A 20,152-nucleotide genomic window follows, 5' to 3' on the forward strand; every position below is an offset into this window, starting at 1 on the left:
GGCTCTCAGATCAGTCTGTGGAGGAGGGGTGTTGGAGCTTGAGGTTCTCTACCTTTTGGAGGCTTCTTATCTTCCTTTGTTGATGAGATTGAGCCAGAGCAGAGTTGATCTGCAATGTTGGCTGTACCTTGAGGCCAACACCTCCAGAAAAAAGGGGAGGGGCAAGATATGGAGTGTTTTGGCTGAGACTAGGCTGCCTGCTCTGGGCTTCTCCTCCAACTGCCTCTACCCTGCTTGTGTTCTAAGCCCTGAACCTGGCATATCTTTGCCATTAAGGTTCTCCCTCCAGACTAGCACCCTTGCTGGCCCAGAGATTCCAGCCACTGCTGGAGGCTCAGCACTTTAAGTTGGCTAAGGGGTCCTGGGACTTTCCTTCTTTGTTCCCCTAAAACCTGTATGCTCTAGAGTTCAGGCTTTTTGAGGGGTTGTACCTTTTATGTTGTGTTCCGGAGGAGGGTTTTCTAGCTCTGTCCAGTTGTTAGATTTCATTTTCAGTCTCCTGGAAGTATTTTGTTTTTGATTGGTAAGGAAGGATTTTCGGAGGTCTGAATTTTCGCTGCCTCTAAGCTTCCTTCTTTACTATGCACCCCGTCTTCTTTTCAGGAGTTTCTTTTTTTCAAAAGAACTTCTGAGAAAACTAGAAAGCAGTTTGGCAGGAATTAGTCCAGGATCATATAATATATGCCATAATTAGGTTTCAAATGGATACAAAATATGAATATAGAAGCTTCATTTTATATTTATAATTAAGAAGTGAATTTGAAACCAAAAGAAGATAAAATATAAAATAGACAATTTTAATTATAAAAAATTTAAGCTTTTATGTTGTTAAAATTAATAAAGATAGAATGGGGGAAATATTTTCATCAAATAATAATCTAAAAATATCTATAATATACAAATATTTAACTTCATTATATACTAACAAGAATCATTCGCCGCAGATAGTGTTCAAAGGAAATGAGTATAATTTAAAGTTATAACAACAAAAACAAAATCATATGCAGGGGCAGCTAAGTGCCTCAAAAGATATAGAGCTAGGCCTTCACCGAGGAGGTCCTGGATTCAAATATATGGCCTTGAACACTTCATAGATATGTTGCCCTATGTAAGTCACTTGACTTCAGTTGTCTAGCCCTTACAGCTCTTCTGCCTTGGAAGAATGTTTAGTATCAATTCTAAGTCAGCATGTAATGGTTTATTTAAAAAAACAATGACATATGGAATCAATAAATGAGAACAATAAACATGGGGACAATCAATAAATTTTCATTTAAGTGCTTACTATGTACCAGGTATTATGTTAAGTGCTAGATACAAAGAAAAAAAACCTAGTCTTTGTCTTCCAAGAATTTCAAATAAAGTGGGTAGTCGTCAATTGTGAGATGACCAGAAACCTTTTTATATGCATATATGTGCATATAGAAATATGTAATCAGAACAAAGAGAGCACTATCACAAGAACTATAAACATTTAAATAAAAAGATCACTAAAGCTTAGTTGAGGTCTAAATAATAAAAAAACTAATGATGGTGCTAGGGAAGAGAGAAATGAGAGAGACAGAGAAGACTGCTATAACACTACTATGTATATTATCTAAAAAGATATTTGTTTTAATATGTTTTACTTCATTGTTTTTCTTGCTATTGTGAGGTTGAGGTGGAAAAAATTATTTCAATTTAAAGAAAAAAGACATAGCATTTATTTGTTCATTTAAAAAATTACAAGGTAGAACTATTGGGTTTGTACCCCATAGAGATAATAAGGGAAAAGCCTTGTTCAAAAGTATTTATAGTCACACTCTTTGTGGTGGCAAAAAATTGGAAAATGTGGGTGTGTCTATCAATTAGGGAATGACTGAACAAATTGTGGTATATGATGGTGATGGAATATTATTGTACTGAAAGGAATAATGAATTGGAGGAATTCCATGTGAATTAGAATGACCTCCAGGAATTGGTGCAAAGCTAAAGGAGAAGATCCAGGAGAACATTGTACACAGAGACTGATACATTATGGTACAAGTAATGTAATAGACTTTTCTACTAGCCACAATATAATGATCCAGAGAATTCTGAGGGACTTATGAGAAAGAACTCTCTATCCACATCCAGAGAAAGAACTATGGGCACAGAAACTCAGAAGTAAAGTATATAATTGATCGTGTAGTTTGATGGGGGTATGATTAGGGTTTTGATATTAAAAGATCACTCTATGGCAAATAAGAATATGGAAATAGTTTTTGAACAATCTTGGGGGTTGGGGGTGTTAATTGATGGCACATTTTTAAATTTTTCTTTGTTTCATGCATTGTTTTAAGAATTGCATTGTCTAAGAATTCATCATCACATATAGGGGTCCATCCAGTGGCCCCTCTGAGGATCCACGGTCTCTCTGCCCAGATATGACATCATAGTTGGTATAAGGAGGAGATGAGACACACTGTACATTCAACCCATGTATACAGGCATCACTCACAGTGCTCTGCCATAATACCATAGTTTGTTTATTATATAGGTTTTTTGGTACATGCTTCTTTGACGCATAATCAATCTTCTATGTGTGTGACATTCTACAATTTGATTGGATATTATCAAATTACCTAAACAATACTTGTGATGTTACTAAAACAAAGAATTCTGTGATCATTTACTAGGTTTCTACAACACTCTGTGATAGATATGATTAATGTGAATAAAGCCATTTGTAGGTTAGTACCCCTTGACCTGCTGAGAGGATCATTGTGCTTTTGGTCAGCTTTCACTATTAATCATAATTGCTTGGGAGATGAATAACAAAACATCTTTGTATCTAGGTGTGAGGACTTAAAGCAGACCATTTTGGGGGTTTCCCTCAATTTACAAATTCTTTTTTTCTTGTGTTAATTTAAAGTGCCTAGCAATGCTGCTTGTCTTCTGTTTCCACAAATTCATTGGAGTGTGGTAACTATAGGAAAAGATTCATTATTGTACCCCAGCTTTTGTCCAGTGTTTATTGTAGGGCCTTGTAGCGTGTCTTGTATGACATGACTGAAACAACTCAACCAGGTAACATGATTCTCAGAAGGAAGATATAGAGCCTAGGAGAGTTCTGTAAGCCTTTCTAGCATGGTTGAGATTTGCCAGAGATTGAGTTCCATTGATGCAACCCTTATGGGCCCAGGAGTAATAGCATGTTAAGGCATGAGTTAGTCTTTTTGTTTTATATACACATTTACACATGTGTGTTCATATAAATCGATAATATTTCATTAGATGTACATGAATAGGAATTTCTTAATATGCCAAAGATAGATGTCTGTTTTCTTACTAGGAAATACAAAATTATTTCTATGTATATGAGTAATAGTTGACATAGAGAGGAAGTGCTTCTGGTTTCCTTCTCTATAGGTTAGAATATAGGACCATACTAAGGATAGAGATGGTCTCTAGCTACAATCTTTGTTTCAAAACCATTCTGCCATTTTTCAGCCAGCGTTCCTGTTATGAACACCTCTGGCCCTAGTCTCCATTGCTCATAAATTAAGGCAAAGTTTGTTCTGATTTTATCAACAGTGAAAAGTAGTTGTGATGTTGGTAAAAGTTTGAAGCAACAGCAAGAAGAAACAAAGATACTCTACCTGTCATGAGTGGCACAGAATTCTTATTGCCCTAGGCACCAGCCATGCACATTCAAACAGGTTAGTACTGGATTGGTGTCCTCAGTATATTAGTGTATCTTGAAGGTGAAGGTATAGTGGAGGCAGTAGAACTCTGGAATTAATTCCAATGCTGGTTTTTTAGTTATCCATTTAGTGCTAATACAGTTTGGTGCATGTGGAGTCTACCCTCTAAAAAGTAACTTGTCAGTACTATGATGTTGTTGCATATTTAAAATTGAATTCTTTGCCTCATTTCATTTCTGTTTGTGACAGAATAGGGTTGTTATCCATACACATTTATCCAAATAGATTGTGAAGATATTGCAGGCATGTACTGTCTTGCTAATGTATAATTAATCTTTCCTTCTTTCTTGAAATGGGAGTTATTCCCTTATGGCTATTTATATATTTTTACTGCTTAAGGTCAAGAAGTTTGAAGAGCAAAAACGGAATAAAAATCTGTAATAAAGAGTTTCAGCTTTAAGGCATGAAGAGCTTACAGCTTTTTAATATAAATTGTTCCCAGAATGCATGTCACAGCTCCTTATATGGTGCTGCTTTTTTCCTCTTAGTTGCTATGACAACAGCAGCACTGCACCATTCATCAGCTCCAGACCTGGGCTGCATTGCTAGTCTTCCGTGTTACTCCTGAATGTTAAGAAGAACATCCGTGAATCATTCATTCTGCTAATACTGCGCCATTAGAAACCTAGAAACCAGTTCTTCCAGCAATTTGTTCTAAATGAAGGGCAAACTGAACTGCGCCATAGGAGAAACTGTACAAAAATACTTCCTTTTTTTTCCCTAAGGGAGGCATACTGTGTATATCGCTGCAGCATTCTGAAAGAAAAACCTCTCTAAAGCTGAGCAGTCTAATTGAGAATTCTTCCTATAGAGCCTTTCTTGAAAATCATCAATTGTAAATAAAAGACTTACAAAGAAGCAGGTGATGTTGTTGGGGTAGCAGATACCTTGGGGAACATCTTGTGCTTTGGGACCACGTTTGACTCAGCTGCAAGAGAAGTATCACCTGTAACGGCACAGTGTGTTTCTGGGCCCTGTAAAGAGCTAACGAGAGAAGAGAAAGGTGTGGATCGCCGCTGATGAGCCAGCTCTGTTAGCAACATTATCTATGGATAAGAAAGAGGCTTTTGGGGGCGTTGGAGAAAAGATTACAATTTATTGGTTTATGAAGAAGAAAAACTAAAGCTGTGAGTATCTATATAGAGAATTGTGTGTTTCTTGGATTTTAGGTTTTGGAGCTTTTAGGCCTACTTTGAGCTGTATAGAAAAAAATCAATGCAGAGTAAGAAAATTTGACAGGAGAATCATAGTTTTCAGGAAGCCATTAAGAGATTATTATTTTAAACCTACTTATTTAATTTTATATTAAATGCTTTTGATAAATTCTTATCTTTTTTAAAATAGTGTGAACCTCATGAAATTATATCACACTTGGAAAAAGAAAATTCTCTTACTAAGGAAGGGTAAATAAGTAACTTATTTATTACAATTTTTATAGGTCAGATTGCCTTTTTTTGGATTCTAAGAATAAAGTAGGTTTTTATTTCTCAGTGCAATATCCTTGTAACTAAGATTTTGTTTATGATAGCAATATAGAAATCTGCTATTAAGTTTGTATTCATCCTATGTGAAATAATTTTTTCTATTTCTTTTCAAAATGCATATCCTGCATAGTTCAGAAATTTTTATTGTCTTTGAACTTACATATCCTTACTTGTTGGTAACAGTTTTTTTTTTTTAATCTTTTTTCATACTCGGAGAGTTTAGAATAAACTAGAGGCCCACTTTCTTATGGTATTTTAAAACTGTTTGTAATTACTATCATGAGAGAAATTAATATAGATTGAATATTCTTGAAATGACATAATATCCATTTTATGACTTTTAATTAACTTTCTCTTTTTAGGTTTCAGGCAAGTCATACTTAGTTAAGAGATAGATTACAAGTAGTAAACTTGGTTTTAAAGATTAGAAGATTTGAAGTATGAGTTTCCAGTTTCCCCCTCATAAAAAGAACCCTTTCATCAAAACCTTGGCATTCTCATTTCTCTCAGCTGTTAATCTTGAGTTGAAAAATTATTCTTAAATTCACATTGTTTCAAAGAATATTGCCCTGTCTCCAATTTACATATTGATAGAGAAATTTTATTTTTTTTACTCTTCTATTAATTATTCTCAGTGTTCCAAACATTTTTAGATAATTTTCTCTAGTACTAAATCTGGACATTTGGCACATGGACTAGAATCTTATATCCTGGGTAAGAGAATGTACTAAAATCAAATAGAAATGTTAATCACATACATTGCATGATCAGATATTTCATTTGTAAAATGATTCATTTTCCATTTAATACTCTTTCAATAAACTTTTTTAAATAGTGTATTAGAATTTGAACCAGTGCCAAAAATTTTATTTTTTATTCACAACTAAATAACTATTAGTAGATCTCTTCAAGTTCATTTTCTTTCCCTTTTTGAATGCACAAAATGTACATAAAATCAAAGACAGGCTTTTTGCCTGTCTGAAACCAGGAATCTCTACTAATATTATTGAAGACTAACCTAAACACTTTTTAATAAGAATAACATTTAGAATCTACCCCTGCTCCTTTTACACTGAAGATATGCCTTCCTTTTCACAACTAATATACATTCTCAAAGAGTTGTATATAAATCAGTTTTTGCAAATTAAATAATTTAAATACTACTAAGTATATTCACTATTTAAAAGAGCTCAAAAGTAAGCTTTTTTTTACAATAACAAATCAATCCTTAGTTTATCTTTGTGTAAATTAAGGTTTTGTATAAAGTCTTGTGTGTGTGTGTGTGTGTGTGTGTGTGTGTGTGTGTGTGTGTACGTAAGACACACTAGAAATCTCTCTTGACTTCTAGAGGCTCTTTATTTAAGTGTTCCATATTATGGAATTATAGGTCACATACCTGATTTCAAGGATTTGAAATAGTTAAGATTTACTATCTTTTACCTTGACTGGAATAAATATTTAAAAGTAAACTCCATATTTGTATTATATACTAGAAATAAAGATGATGGAAGAAATAATAAAATTATCTAAAATTGATTTTAATTAAAGTAATTGATTTTAATTTCTCAGTTGTTATTTCTCAGTCTTAAAAGTTGCAAATATTTTTCCTTTTGGATACCTCTAGATATCTGGTAATAGGGTAACATCACAGATAAGGTATATCTCATATTAGTCTGGAAGTAAGCATTTTCTTTTTCAGGACTTGAAATGAAAGTAGAATCCTTTCAGTATTCCACATTTATAAAGAACTTTAAGACTCCTCTTCTCTCCTATCTCTCCCCCAATTCCCCATCCCCTTTAAGCCTGACAGAGAGGATATAATGGCTTTGGTTCAAACTGGATAAAAAGAACTTGAAGTACTCTAGACTCTTTAGAGAATTGGAGTACAGGTTAGAACTGGTACTAGAGAGATGAATCATAGTCTATTGGAAATCCATACCAATTTTGAAAATTTAGTGACAGATGTATTCTGTTAGCCCTAGAGGGGTAGAACATCAGATGAATAAATGAATTAATGCATGGATTTTTAAAAATACTTTTTAAGTATTTGCAATGAAACAAGCACTCTGCTAAATACTAGGGATTCTGATACAGAACCAAGTCTCAGTCCTCAAGAAATTCATACTCATGATGAGTTAAGACATATATGGGAATAGTAGCCAGTGGATAGATTATCTGAGTAGTCAAAGGTAGTAAGTTGCTGCATCATCATCATTGTTGTCATCATCATCAATAACTAGCATTTATAAAGTGCTTAAAGTTTGCGTAGCACTTTACTGGTTTTAGCCTCACAACATTCCCGAGAGATTAGGTGCTGTCATTATCTTTACCCAGTGTGTGGCACTGTGGCGAGAGCATTGTCCCTGGAGTTGGGAATACCTGGGTTCAAATATGCCTTGAGATATTTGCTAGTTGTGTGAACCTGGGAAAGTCACTTAATAACCACCTGCTTCATTTTCCTCATCTGTAAAATTGGAATAATAGTAGTCCTCCGTTCCTAAGGTGGTTGTGAGGATCATATGAAATATTTTTAAGGGTTTTAGCACAATGTGTGGCACATAAAAGGTACCTAATAAATACTTGTTTTCTTTCTTTTTACATAGGAGGAAACTGAGGCAGGCATAGCTTGGTGGTACATTGGATAGAGCTTTGGCCTCAGACACTTAGCAGTGTGAATCTGGGAAGATCACTTAACCCTATTTGATTCCGTTTCTTCAGTATTTTTGTCTAGAAAAACCCAATTGAGGTCATAAGGAGTTAGACATTACTGAAATGACTGAACAACAATAACAAAATTTCAGCAGATAACAGTTAAAAATTACTTGCCCAAGTCACTGTGTCCAAAGCCAAATTTGACCTCAGGCCTTGCTGACTCCAGTGAAGTGTTTATTTACTGTGCTACCTAGCTGCTATAGAGCTCCATTATGCAGTGACTAGCCTTTTCTGGGAATAATGGCAGTATTGGATTGAAAGGGAGTGTGTGTACACATTCAAGGTAGGATAGCCTATGGCAAAATGGTTGGTTTGAAAGTTCAGTTGTATGTAAAGCACAGTCTAATGATCTGGCCTGAGGCCTAGGACTGGTTAGATATGGTGTTTTAGTCTAATTTGCACTTATTCAGTAACTATTCAAGACTCTTTGGCCTCAGTATAGTAGATCCAAAACTAAGCAAATTAAGTCCCCCTGGGACTGGTAGGTTGTTTTTTGGTGATTCAGTCTAACAGTGCTTTTTCATATGATGAGAAGTTGTAAGAGATAAAGGGAATTCAAAAGCATTCTTAAATGAAAACCCAACAAAGCATGAAAAACAATTACAACCTGTTCACTACTTTTGCAAGTTCCATGTGTAGACTGGAATACTTCTTATGAAGCCAAGCATGTGGTTTGGTCTCTTTTTGTGGGGAAAAGGGAAGTGCTCAACACAGCAACTTTTCATTGGTTTCTTTGTTGCCATAACTGGAAGCTTGCATCTGAGCTTTAACAGGTGACTTAGAACTGAAAGGTAACATACTATCAATAGCTTCTAAGAGGAGTGAGGAGATACCCTTCACTTTTTTTGAGTTCATTTTTAGCTCCCCAGCCCTTTTTTAAATTTCCATCAAAGAGGAAAGGGGATTTCTTTCCCCACACCAAAGAGGAGGTGAAGAAGGATTAAGGACCAAAAAACTATCACTAGATTTTGTAGTTGAAACGGTTGGTTATCTTAAAAGAGAGAGGTTTCCTAGAGTGTTGCAATTGGAAGTCAGCCAGCTGCAATGTCGATTAGAAAATGAAAGTTGTTCCTATAGGAGTTAAAGTAAAAGTTGAAAGTGAGAAGATAGCCTTGTCAAATGAAGATTTAAAAAGTTATGTTTCATCTTACTTTCTCACTTGATTTTTGCAACTTTATAAGTTAAGTAATTCAAATATTTTGATTGCTGTTCTGTTGGATCAAAAATATCAAATTTGTAACAAAAGCAATTGAGTCAGAGCTCTAAACATGATCAGTCAGTTTATGAGGAATTTGAGTGATCCCTAAATGGTCCCTCAATCAATCTTCCTCAGGGTCAAGGACCCCATTCTCAGGATCCTGGGTATTTTATAACATTTGAAAGGTTACCAATTGGGTGGTACAACTCCATGATTGGTAATCTTTTGAAGTGGAGACCCTATGTTTATATAAGGGACATGTACATAATATATATCAATTATAATCACTTTGTCAGCAGGCTTTTTCAAAGGTCATCAGTTACTAATCCACAAGTCATGAGTCCCTGGCAACAAAATCTTGGGCTTTCTGAAGACCATCTGGCTCTTCCAGCAGGGATTTAGTTAAGAACATCTCAGGTCTTCCATAAGTTGTAAGATTCTAGTATTTGACCAACAGTGTCCCAAGATTCAAAGGATCTAAGAATCCAAGGAAGTTGTTAGCAAAAGAAAAGGATACCAGAGAGTGCTGGCAAACATTCCTAGGGATAGAGGGGGTATTATTGCTATGAAACAGGTCCCAGTGTTAATGAAATGTAATTCTCTATAACTGTGGTAGCGAACTTATGGCATGTGTGCCAGAGGGGTACTCAGAGTGTAAACCTCAAATTTCCTTAGACTTATAAATGTTGGAAATTTCACCATTGGGATATTTCATACTTGGAAAATTTCTTACTGATAGTCTATTGGAATGGGAACCCCATAGGCATGGGAGGTTCCTTCTCTTCCCTTCTTAAGATTACTTTAGGACAGAAAACCTTTTGCTGAACAATGGAAAGGACTTTGACCTATGCTTAAGCATAGAACAGGAATTTCTTTGAGTCTTGATTGATTTTAGAATTGATACAATGGAGATACTTGGAATAAATCTCCACCCTATTCAGTCCTAATAGGATTGAGTAAGGGCTGCAGCCTAGATCAAAATTTAATTATTCCAATCTCTACCATACTCAAGTTAACAGGATTTAGAAAGGGCTGGAACAAAGGAGTAAAGATTTAATCATTTGAAAAATATGACCTTCAACAGACATGTGCAAAAGCCAGAAACCTCTGGGCGGTCCTGGGTTAAGCGAGAGCCTCCATTGACAGGGAAATTGATGAAGAGTGATTGGTAGATGTGAGGACTGAGGGGAGGCAACTTGGATGGTGTCCTTAAAGATAGGAGGGTCTGGAGACTGAGAGAGGGAGGATGGAGTTTTTGGTCGGTGTGGTTCGTGGGCTCTGAGGAAGCTTGCTCTGAAGGAAGCTGAAGGTGGGGGCCTCTGAGACTGTTTCTCCATTTTGGACACGTGAGTGAAAGGGACTGATCTCTTTTCTTTGCCCCAGCTATCTAAGGGCTTGGGCCTTTTGGCCCAGCCTAAACAGAAGGGGTATTTAAGCCCTATTCCCTTCTCTCCTCTTTCTCTCTCTATATATATCTCTAATTCCTTTCTTGCTCCTATTGTAATTAAACTCCAAAAAAGGCTGACGGCTGACTTGAGTTTTTCAATTAGGAATTACATAGCTGATTCCTTGGCGACCTTAAATTAATATATATCAGTCTTTTAAAGTGATTCCCTTGTAACAAGAGCCCTCTCTTTGGGCATGCACACCATCATGCCAGCACAGAGTTTGCCAGAGTTTGTTACTAGAAAGCTAGAGGAAAATGGGGCTAGGCTGCACCCTTACCCCCCTTCCATGGGTGCCTGAGGACATTTCTCATGTCACCCACCCCTCTAAAAGGTTCTCCATCACTACTCTGTAATGTACATTTATAATGATATCACTAATGTATAGGTTATTTAGTTCCAATGCACATAACTTTTAATCTAGCAATATACCTTTTGATCTTTATTCAGTCTAACATTAATCACTGATTTCCATGAAGTCACCATGAACTAAGTACTGATTATATTGAGTTAGATGCATCAAACTTTTCTTTATAGTTATATAGATTAAAAAGGCTCAGAGATCTAACACCGAAGGTCTCTGAAGTTGTATCAGATAAGGACTAGGGAAAGTAGCTATAGACACTAAAGTGTTGGAGTTGGAGTTGGAGTCAGAAAGATATGAATTCTAATTTTACCTCAAATGTTTAACCTCTTGATTTTAATTTCTTCATCTGTAAAATGAGGGATATGGTGTGGATATCTAAGCTCTTTCAACTCTAAATCTGTGATTTTATGATCCTATTCTTTAAGACAAAGCTAACCTTGTCCCTCCGCCTTGTGTCTCAAGCCTATTTTTTCTAAAAAATAGAAAATGGACATATATATATATATATATATATATATATATATATATATATATATATATATATACAAGCTCTAATGTTCTTATTGCGCTCCTCCCCATTAATATCTCCCCATATCTTACAGGAAAATACATTTTACAGAGGAAGAAATAAATACTTAGAGACATTAATTGAATTGTCTAAAGTCATTCAGGTTGTAAGCTAGCTGCAAAGTTGGGATTCAAATCCAGGTCCTCTGACTCCAAATTTAGCCAACTTTCCATTGTGTCATGCTGGTGCCTCTTAAAAACCCTTGCATCACAATTGTTGTTAATGAGTCATTAGTCTTGTCTGATGCTTTGTGCCCTGTGGAACATAGTATACCAGGCCCTTATATCTTCTACTGTCTCCTCAAGTCTGCCCAAGCTTATGTTCATTGTTTCCATGACACTATCTATCTCATCCTCTGCCATCCCCTTCTCTTTTTGCCTTCTTTCAATCTTTCCCAACATCTATGTCTTTTCTACTGATTCTTGTCTTCTCATTATGTGGCTAAAAAATTTCAGCTTCAGTATTTGACCTTCCAATGAATATTCTAAATCAATTTCTTTAAGTGTTGACTGATTGGATCTGTTGATGTCAAGGGACTCTCAAAAGTCTTCTCTAACACCATAATTCAAAAGTGTTGTTTCTATTGGGCTCAACTTTCCTTATAGTGCAACTCCACAGCCACACATTGCTACTGGAAAAACCATCACAATAGATGTGGTCAAAGCAGTTCCTGGCCTACACCTTAGGACTTTCCTTTAGTCTTGATCTGAAAGATCAACAGATGCAGTGTCTGGAAGTGATTCATTCAACCTCTTGGTGTACCTCCAAGTATTCTGTTACTTCAATTTCATTGCTCTTTTTCATTGACCTAGAGAATTTCCTTGCTTGGAATTCCCTTACACCATTGAAAATGTGTATCCAGCCCAAAATAAAAAAAAAAATCAATTGTGCATGTGAGAGGGAGGAGGGAAGAGAGTAAGTGGAGAAGGAGGAGTGAGGGAGAGACCAGACCTGTGATTTCATTGGTGTAGGAAATTTCCAGTGAGGAAACTCCTTCTTTCAATGCAAACCAGCAAAAATCTCATAAACTAATAAGTAAATGAGATACGGAAAAGGTATGGGGACTTATCCAGAATCACACAGCCTATGAAATTTTCCAGTGTAAGTACTTACTTCCATTCATGCTCCATAATGTTCAGTTGATGATTCTATTAAACTTTTTGTATATACATTGTTAGCTTACATGTTGTTTTAACATATTTCTTTAAATAATAACTTCATTGTCTCTATAAGCATGGTGCAAGAACAAATGAGAGAGAGCATCTCCAAACTTTAATTTTAATTTAACTTCCATCCCAGATAATTTTTATCATTTCCACAAATATTTCCAAGTCTGAATGGGCGTTCATTCTTATCCAGCTTATCATTTCTGAAAAGTTTTTTTGTTTTCTGTTTCTAATATTATCTTTGACACTTCTTGTTCTGTCAAGGGTTTAAGGAAGCTAATCCAGCTAATGAAATGCTAAGATGTTTTTAAAAGATGTAATGTGACAGATCACAATGAATCCTTCTTATAGAAATAGGTGCCTAATTACCTGGGACACTCCACAGAGGAGATTGTTAAGGGCTTCCTGCTTCAGTTCTGTGTATTACTCTTGGTACTAGGTTATTTGTAGATATAATAACATCTGATTTGTTTCAGGCAACCATCTAAGGAAAGACTGGTTTTATAAATGGCATGTCTGTTCTGGTAGCATTGCTTACAGGAATCATGACATTGATTTAACAGCTGTATTCCTTTTATACTTTCCAATTGCCTTTGTCAAAGATTTCAGCCAGAAACCTGAGAAGGGCCAGAGAGTAAATAGGATTTGTCTTTAGATATTCTTTGCTTGTAACATGGTTTTTGCCTGAATTTAGTCATAAGAATAGATTTGTATTTAGCATCCTTCTCTCTTTACCATTGATTCTATATGTTCCCTATCAAAAGAGAAGTTTGAAAATAAGGAATCAGCTATTCCTTGGAGGCAAATTCTTTTCCTTCTGTATGTGCTAATCAAGTACACTTCTATATGTGATGTTTTAAAAGTCATTTTTCCAGTAGAAATATGTAAATGGGTTCTTCACTCATTAGCTCTACTTAATATGTATATTTTTAAATTTTGATTTGATAGATTTGACTTATGGGATGCAGCCTCTAAATCTGAAGTGTTTCTCTTATATATACTATATACCACACTTTTCTCTTCTTTTCTAAATAAACACATTTTAAAAAACCAGGAGCAGCTGGTGTTAGTCACATCTGCAGTGTTCAACCCTGTTGTTATAATCTCATCCAATTAATTGGAGAACAAGTCTAGTCCTTCCCTAACCTCTTCTGGTTCCCATGTTTTAACCCTTTCCTGGAATTCTGAATTAAATTTTGGGTGTTATTTATATTTCCTTTTTTTACCATTACTGGTAAAATGTAGTATCTCCTAATTCTAACCAATTGGTTTCATTTTTTGGTTAAAAGAATAAGAAGTTACTGTTTTTAATTACTACAATTATTTTAAAGAGCATTCTTTTATATAGCACTTATGCAATCTTTTTCTGATACTGATATTGGAGGTTAATGCCCATATGTTATGTGATATATTAGATATAATTTATTTTATCTAAAGGAAGATATGTTGAACCGAGTTCTCTTTTTCAATTGATAAAGGCAGTATGATATAGTGGGTAGAGTGCTGTACTTGGAGTCAGCACACCTAGTGCAAGTTTGCCTCTGACACTTCTTGGTTGTCCCACCAGGGGCAAGTAAATTAGCCTCAGTTTCTTCATTATAAGAGATATAATAATACACTATCCACTTCACAAGACTGTTAGGGAAAAGGAGTATTTTTAAAGCATTAAATAAATGTTAGTTAATATTGTTCAACTAGATGATTTGTAAAGTCCTCCCCTTAAAACAAATCTTGGTATGTGAATTAAATAAAAACTGTACTAGAGGAAAATTGCAAGGAAATTTTTCTGTTGTACATGAAATATACTCATAAACATTTATTTTAAGAAGTCTAATTCTTTACCCTATGGAGTCCTTAGTTCAGTTTATTTAATCAGATGCCACCATTCTGATGAATAGTATATGGTTCTCTGTAACTGAAAAAAAAAATAATAACAAAGAAAATGCAATTAGTGCCATATCAAAACAATCATGATAGAAATATGTCCTTGAACAATAAGCCTGTTAAAAAGAGTGATTGCAGTGGTCTAGCTGTCAGTATGAAGACTATACTTGAAAAAGTAAAAGTTATGAATCATTTGTAATTTAGTCTTGTGCTTTTTCCTTTCTAGTAACTTGCTATGCTGTGTAATCCTTAGAAACATATTAGCCATTTCCTGAACATCTTGTCCCTGTTGCTTTTTCAAGCAGTTTTCTTTTTTCCCCTGTCTTCTGTAAGTAACACTACTTTCACAGATATGGTTGTTAAAAACCTTTTCATAATTGTAGAGTACCAATTTATTCTCATACCAGGTTTTAAATGTTGTTTAAGACCAATGTCACTAACTCCATTAAGGAGATTATTTTTTATGACATTGCTCCTAGATTTTTTTTTTATCAACACTTTTATTAACTCTCCTCTGTCTTCGCTAGGAAAAAAAAAAGAAAAACAAAACTCTTGTAACCAAATAAGAATTGTCAAGCAAAACAAATCCTGAAATTAGCTAAGTCCAGAAATATATCTCATTCTTCATCTTGGGTCCATCACTTGTCTAAGAGAAGGTGGATAACATTGGGCCTCTGGAATTGTAGTTGGTCATTGCATTGACAAGAATTCTTTAGATTTTTAGTCGTTTGTTTTCGCATCTTTGTGTTATTGTACAAGTTCTGTTGTACAATTTCTGTTGTACAATTCTATTGTACAAGTTCTGTACAAGTTATTGTACAAGTACAAGTTCTGATTCTGCTTATTTTACTCTTATTTTACTCATACAAATCTTCCCAGGTTCCTCTGAAATTGATCTTTCATTTCTTACATCACATTTCTCTCTGTCTCTGTCTGTCTGTCTGTCTGTCTGTCTGTCTGTCTGTCTGTCTGTCTGTCTGCCTGCCTGTCTGTCTGTCTGTCTGCCTGTCTGCCTGTCTGTCTCTATGTCTTTCTTTCCCTCTCTCTCTCTCCCTCTTTTTCTCCTCTCCTTCCCCTGGTTCAACCATTCACCTAAATGATGTGCTCCTCCCAGATCTAACAACAACAAAAAAAGACAGCTTCTTTTAAGTTATTTAGAGTCATAATAATTCATGTATATGTGTACTCTAGCTATATGACAGGAGGAGAAAAGAAGAAAGGGAAATAGAAAAAAGGAGACAGAGACAGGGTAAGTAGGATGAAAAATGGAGGGAAGGAAAGAGAGAGATGAGTGAATGAATGCTTACTAGGTACAAAGTATTTTGCCTACTTCATCACAATAGTGGATACAAATAGAAAAGTCAGGAAGTAATTCATATTCTAATGGGAAAGGCAACACATATGGAAGGTTTAAGCTTCTAATTAAATGGAAAAACCTCAAGGTGCTTAAAGTGCTGCAGTAAAGAAATACCTCTCCATCAATATCATTCTAACTAATAAAACTATATCAGTTTGTGATGTTGAATTATTTAACAGTGCCAAGGGCTTGGGTGGCAAGAACTTTCTTTCCTGGGTCTTCATTAGCTATAGCTGTAGCACCTGGGAGAACAGTTGCTAGGTTGCATTTCCACAGAGATTGATTCCCAGAATGATGTGGTATCTGTGGGCACTGGACTAGAAGCATTGCTCTTCCAGAGACTCTTTGTTTTAGGGTCCTGAGCTGTCTCCTCTCTCATGAAGTAAGTCTGATAAGTCAAGGTTTTAATCTTCTGTCTACAAATGACCAAATCTTATGCATGATCCAACCTAGTACTTGGAAAGCCTAATAACCTCTCTTAACACAGGTTCAGTGCATCTGCTTTCCAGTGCTTCCCTATTACCATAGAGTGGCAGCTAGGTGATTGAGGGATTAGAGTGCTGGGCCTGGGGTCAGAAAGACTTGAGTTCAAATTTAGCCTCAGGCACTTACTAGTTGTGTGACCTTGGACAAGTCACTTATTCCTTCATTAGTAAAATGACTTGGAGAGGAAATTGCAAACCACTCCATCAATTTTGCCAAGAAAGCTGCATATGTTATCAAAAAGAATCAGATACAACTGAAATGACTAAGCAAATAACCACCATACTTAACAACCCTGAATTTAGGAGCTTTGTTTCACTGTTACATCTACCAGTTACCTTTTTTATATTACCTCTTGGCAAAACTTACCTCTAAATTGCCTGGCTTCTTTCTTGTCTCCAAGAGAATCATGAGAATTAGATTATCTCTGGATTTTTAAAAAATACATACATTTCTATTTGTTAACTCTAAAAGAGACAAGGACATCACTTAATTTTAGAAATTTTACATATAGGACAGATGAAAATAAACCAAAGGTTAGATATGGTCTAGACTTGCTTTGGAAGTTTTCTACCCTTAATTTAATCACTGATGAAACTTAGCTATCCTCAGTTTAGTTGTCCCCCCCACCCCCAGTTTTTTTTATTAAAAATTTTTCCCCTTATGGGTGTAAAAATTTAGGTTTCATGCTAATATGACAATTCTATAGTAATTCTGTGGTCACTGATCTACAGATAGTATAACTTAAGTCAAAATGACTTTTTGTAGCTTTATTTTCAAAGAAGTGGAAAGAATAAAAGTGTTAAAATGTAAGAAGGTAGAGAATTATTTAGCCTATCACCCTAAATAAACACTGCTCTGGTATGGGGCTCAGCCCTAGCAGGGCTTCACCACATCCATTGCCCCATGTGTATTTTCCAGTAATCCTCAGCCTGAAGTCTGGTGGTGTGTTCTACAAAGGTTCTACCAATGCAGCCTCCTTTAGGAAAGGAAGGCCTCTCCAGAACCAATCTCTCCATAAGCCAGGAAAGGAAGGCCAACTACTCACCCAGCTCACTGTTACAGAGTCTCCAAAGGCAAAGTCCCTAGGAAAAGTCCCCAAAGAAGCAGTCCAAAAGCAAAGCTGAAGTCCCTTGGACAGGAGGTTCAGGACTTTTTGTAGTTCTTTTTCCATGTCTCTTCCTGTCCCTTCCTCCACTTTACAGGAATCAATCACAGTCTTTCAATTTGCCTAGCACTGCCCAAGGGGCAGGGCAGTGACCTTTGGAGTTGTCACCTAATTTAGCAAATGACTTGTGAACTCTCTTACTTAGTGACTGGTAAGTGTACTTTAAGTTTTTGATTGATTAATTTAAAAATTGCTAATTGATAGACAAAGAAAGTTTGGCTCACTCTTCACATGGGAATGGATGAATGGAGCTGTTCAATGTTTAAACATCTCCACATTCTAATCTTAATCCTTGTGACAAATTTTGACATGCCTACCTACCTCATCCCACATACCCCCCCCGCCCCCCGCCCCCCCCCCCAAAAAAACTAGCTAGGTCCATGACCAAACATATGGATCTCCCTATATTTATTTTGTCTTTCTCTGGCCTCAGAGGAGAGAGTTCCTTTTTCTGTGACGTAGTACTTGATTAGTTCATTGATTACTGTAGATTTGTTAGAATTTCAGAGATAAAAAAGACCTCAGAGATCATCTTTTGTGATGCAGTCTAGAGCAATAAAAAGAGCACTGTGTTTGGAGTCAAAGATACCGTATTCAGATCCTGCTTCTGATGTTCTTTGGCTCTCAGGCAAATCACATTTCCACTTTAGCCTCAATTTCTTCATCTGTACATTGGTGTAGTAACACCTGTAATACCTGTCTCATTTGGTTTTATATAGTTAAAACTAGATATTATATATAAAGCACTTTGAATACTTTAAAGGATCTTGTATAAGAATCAGTTTTTTGTTATTTAAATAGCAACTATGTAACCAACCGTGTTTTCTACTTCTGATACCCCTATTGCAAGACCTCAAAATCTTTTTTCATTAAAAATAATAATGATCATGATAATAATTTGTTGTTCAGTTGTTTCAATTGTGTCCTACTCTTTGTGACCCCATTTGAGGTTTTGTTGGCAAGGATACTTGAGTAGTTTTCCATGTCCTTGTCCAGTTCATTTTATAGATGAGGAATTGAGGCAAATAGGGTTAAGTTTAGATTTACCCCAGTGTCACACAGCTAGTGTGTGAGACTGGATTTAAACTCAGAAAGATGAGTTCCTGACTTTAGGCACAGCACTCTTATTATCTTTGTCACGTAATTGCCCCAATGATAAGAAAAAGAAGTAGAATTCCTTTCAGACCAAATGCCTAACATTTCTCATCTTAGGCACATAATATTCAGCATGGTTGTTACCCTCAGTACTGTTGTGTAGAGTTTATTGCCAAGAAATACACCATAAATCTAGCTCATTAATACCTGCTTCCAGTTCTAATTCTATGATTGTATTTTTGTGAATAAACCTATAAAATAACATCTTAGGAATCAACATCCTGAACTCTCTTAGAAACTTCTGTGGATTCCAAAGACATAAAGTAACTCATTACTTTGCTCCTCTTAGAGAATGATAGATGTCCTTACTGTTTTTGGCTATGTGGTGGTCCACTGCTAAAAAGCTTTCATGTTAGAATGAGATGGTATCTGAGTGGTCTTTTGTCAGAAAGGGGACAAATTATAGCTTGAGAAGGAGGGAGAGAAAAAACTAGTAGAAAAGGGACAGTTAATGGGAATTACTTTTATCAGTGCAAAGTTAAGGGAATATGCAATTGTCTCTGAAAAGCTTTCACTTTTTCATCAACTGTTGCTTTTGTAAACCCCTTGGTACTCTCTCTCTTAGGTCCTACTTCCTATCAGTAAAAGCAATGGCAGCTCCATCCTTTAGTCTCAGAAAGAGCAGAGGAGACCTATTGAATTGATTTACCCCAGCCAGACCATATGACCTCAAGATGGAAAACAAATTCACCAACTAACTCTCCAACTCTCTACTTTCAGCTCAACCCCAAAATCTTTACAGAATTGCCCCAGAAATCCAAATTCAAAACAGGTCATCAACTAGTAGACTCCAAGATAATATATGCTAAATCTGTCTTTGTAGCAGTATAGGAAGCTACATATGTATGATACTCAATTGTCACATAAGGCCATTATTGCTATAACTTTCATATCTCTCTGTCTCTGTCTCTTTCTTTCTCCATCTCCTCCTACACACACACACACACACACACACACACACACACACACACACACACACACACACACTCCTTTCCTTCTTTTTGTTCATTCATCAATCTGCTGGTGGCATGTATGAGTAATTTTTCCATCCCAAAGTAACAATCATAACTAAAAGAGGTTGCTTATCACACAACTAGTGTATCTTCTGAATGTTCCTAACAAGGAGTAAGATGACCAAAATGTTTTTTTCTTTAGAATTTTTTTTTGCTGTAATCCAACTGGACTGAGAGGACCTCAGATTCCTCTTTTATTTAGGTTGGTATCCGTCACAGATGTTCCTCTAATTACTAAAAATGGAAACTCTACTTACTCATTTGTCTGACCTTGGACAAGTCATTTGACTCCTGAAACTCTGTTTCCTTAGCTGTAAAATGAAGGTAATATTTGTACTATATATGACAATATTATAGTGAAAATTAAATGAAATCAGATCACAGAAATTCACAGTTGAATAGAACTTCTGATCTAGATAGAAAATAT

General features: G+C 35.7%; 1 protein-coding gene across 14 annotated transcripts in view; it reads left to right on the plus strand.

The window, feature by feature from the left end:
- Window positions 1-20,152, plus strand: part of TANC2 (tetratricopeptide repeat, ankyrin repeat and coiled-coil containing 2) — a 686,196-nt gene that overhangs the window by 311,143 nt on the left and 354,901 nt on the right. Inside the window, exon 1 of one of the 14 annotated variants that reach the window (XM_056817052.1) lies at window positions 876-4,852. The exons of the other annotated variants lie outside the window; for them this stretch is intronic. The gene's annotated coding sequence lies outside the window, so the exon portion shown is untranslated. Of the gene's footprint in view, window positions 1-875; window positions 4,853-20,152 lie in introns of those variants that run through there. 14 annotated transcript variants of the gene reach the window in all.

Source organism: Monodelphis domestica, chromosome 2 (genome assembly GCF_027887165.1).
Source record: "Monodelphis domestica isolate mMonDom1 chromosome 2, mMonDom1.pri, whole genome shotgun sequence".
Taxonomy (NCBI): Eukaryota; Metazoa; Chordata; class Mammalia; order Didelphimorphia; family Didelphidae; genus Monodelphis; species Monodelphis domestica.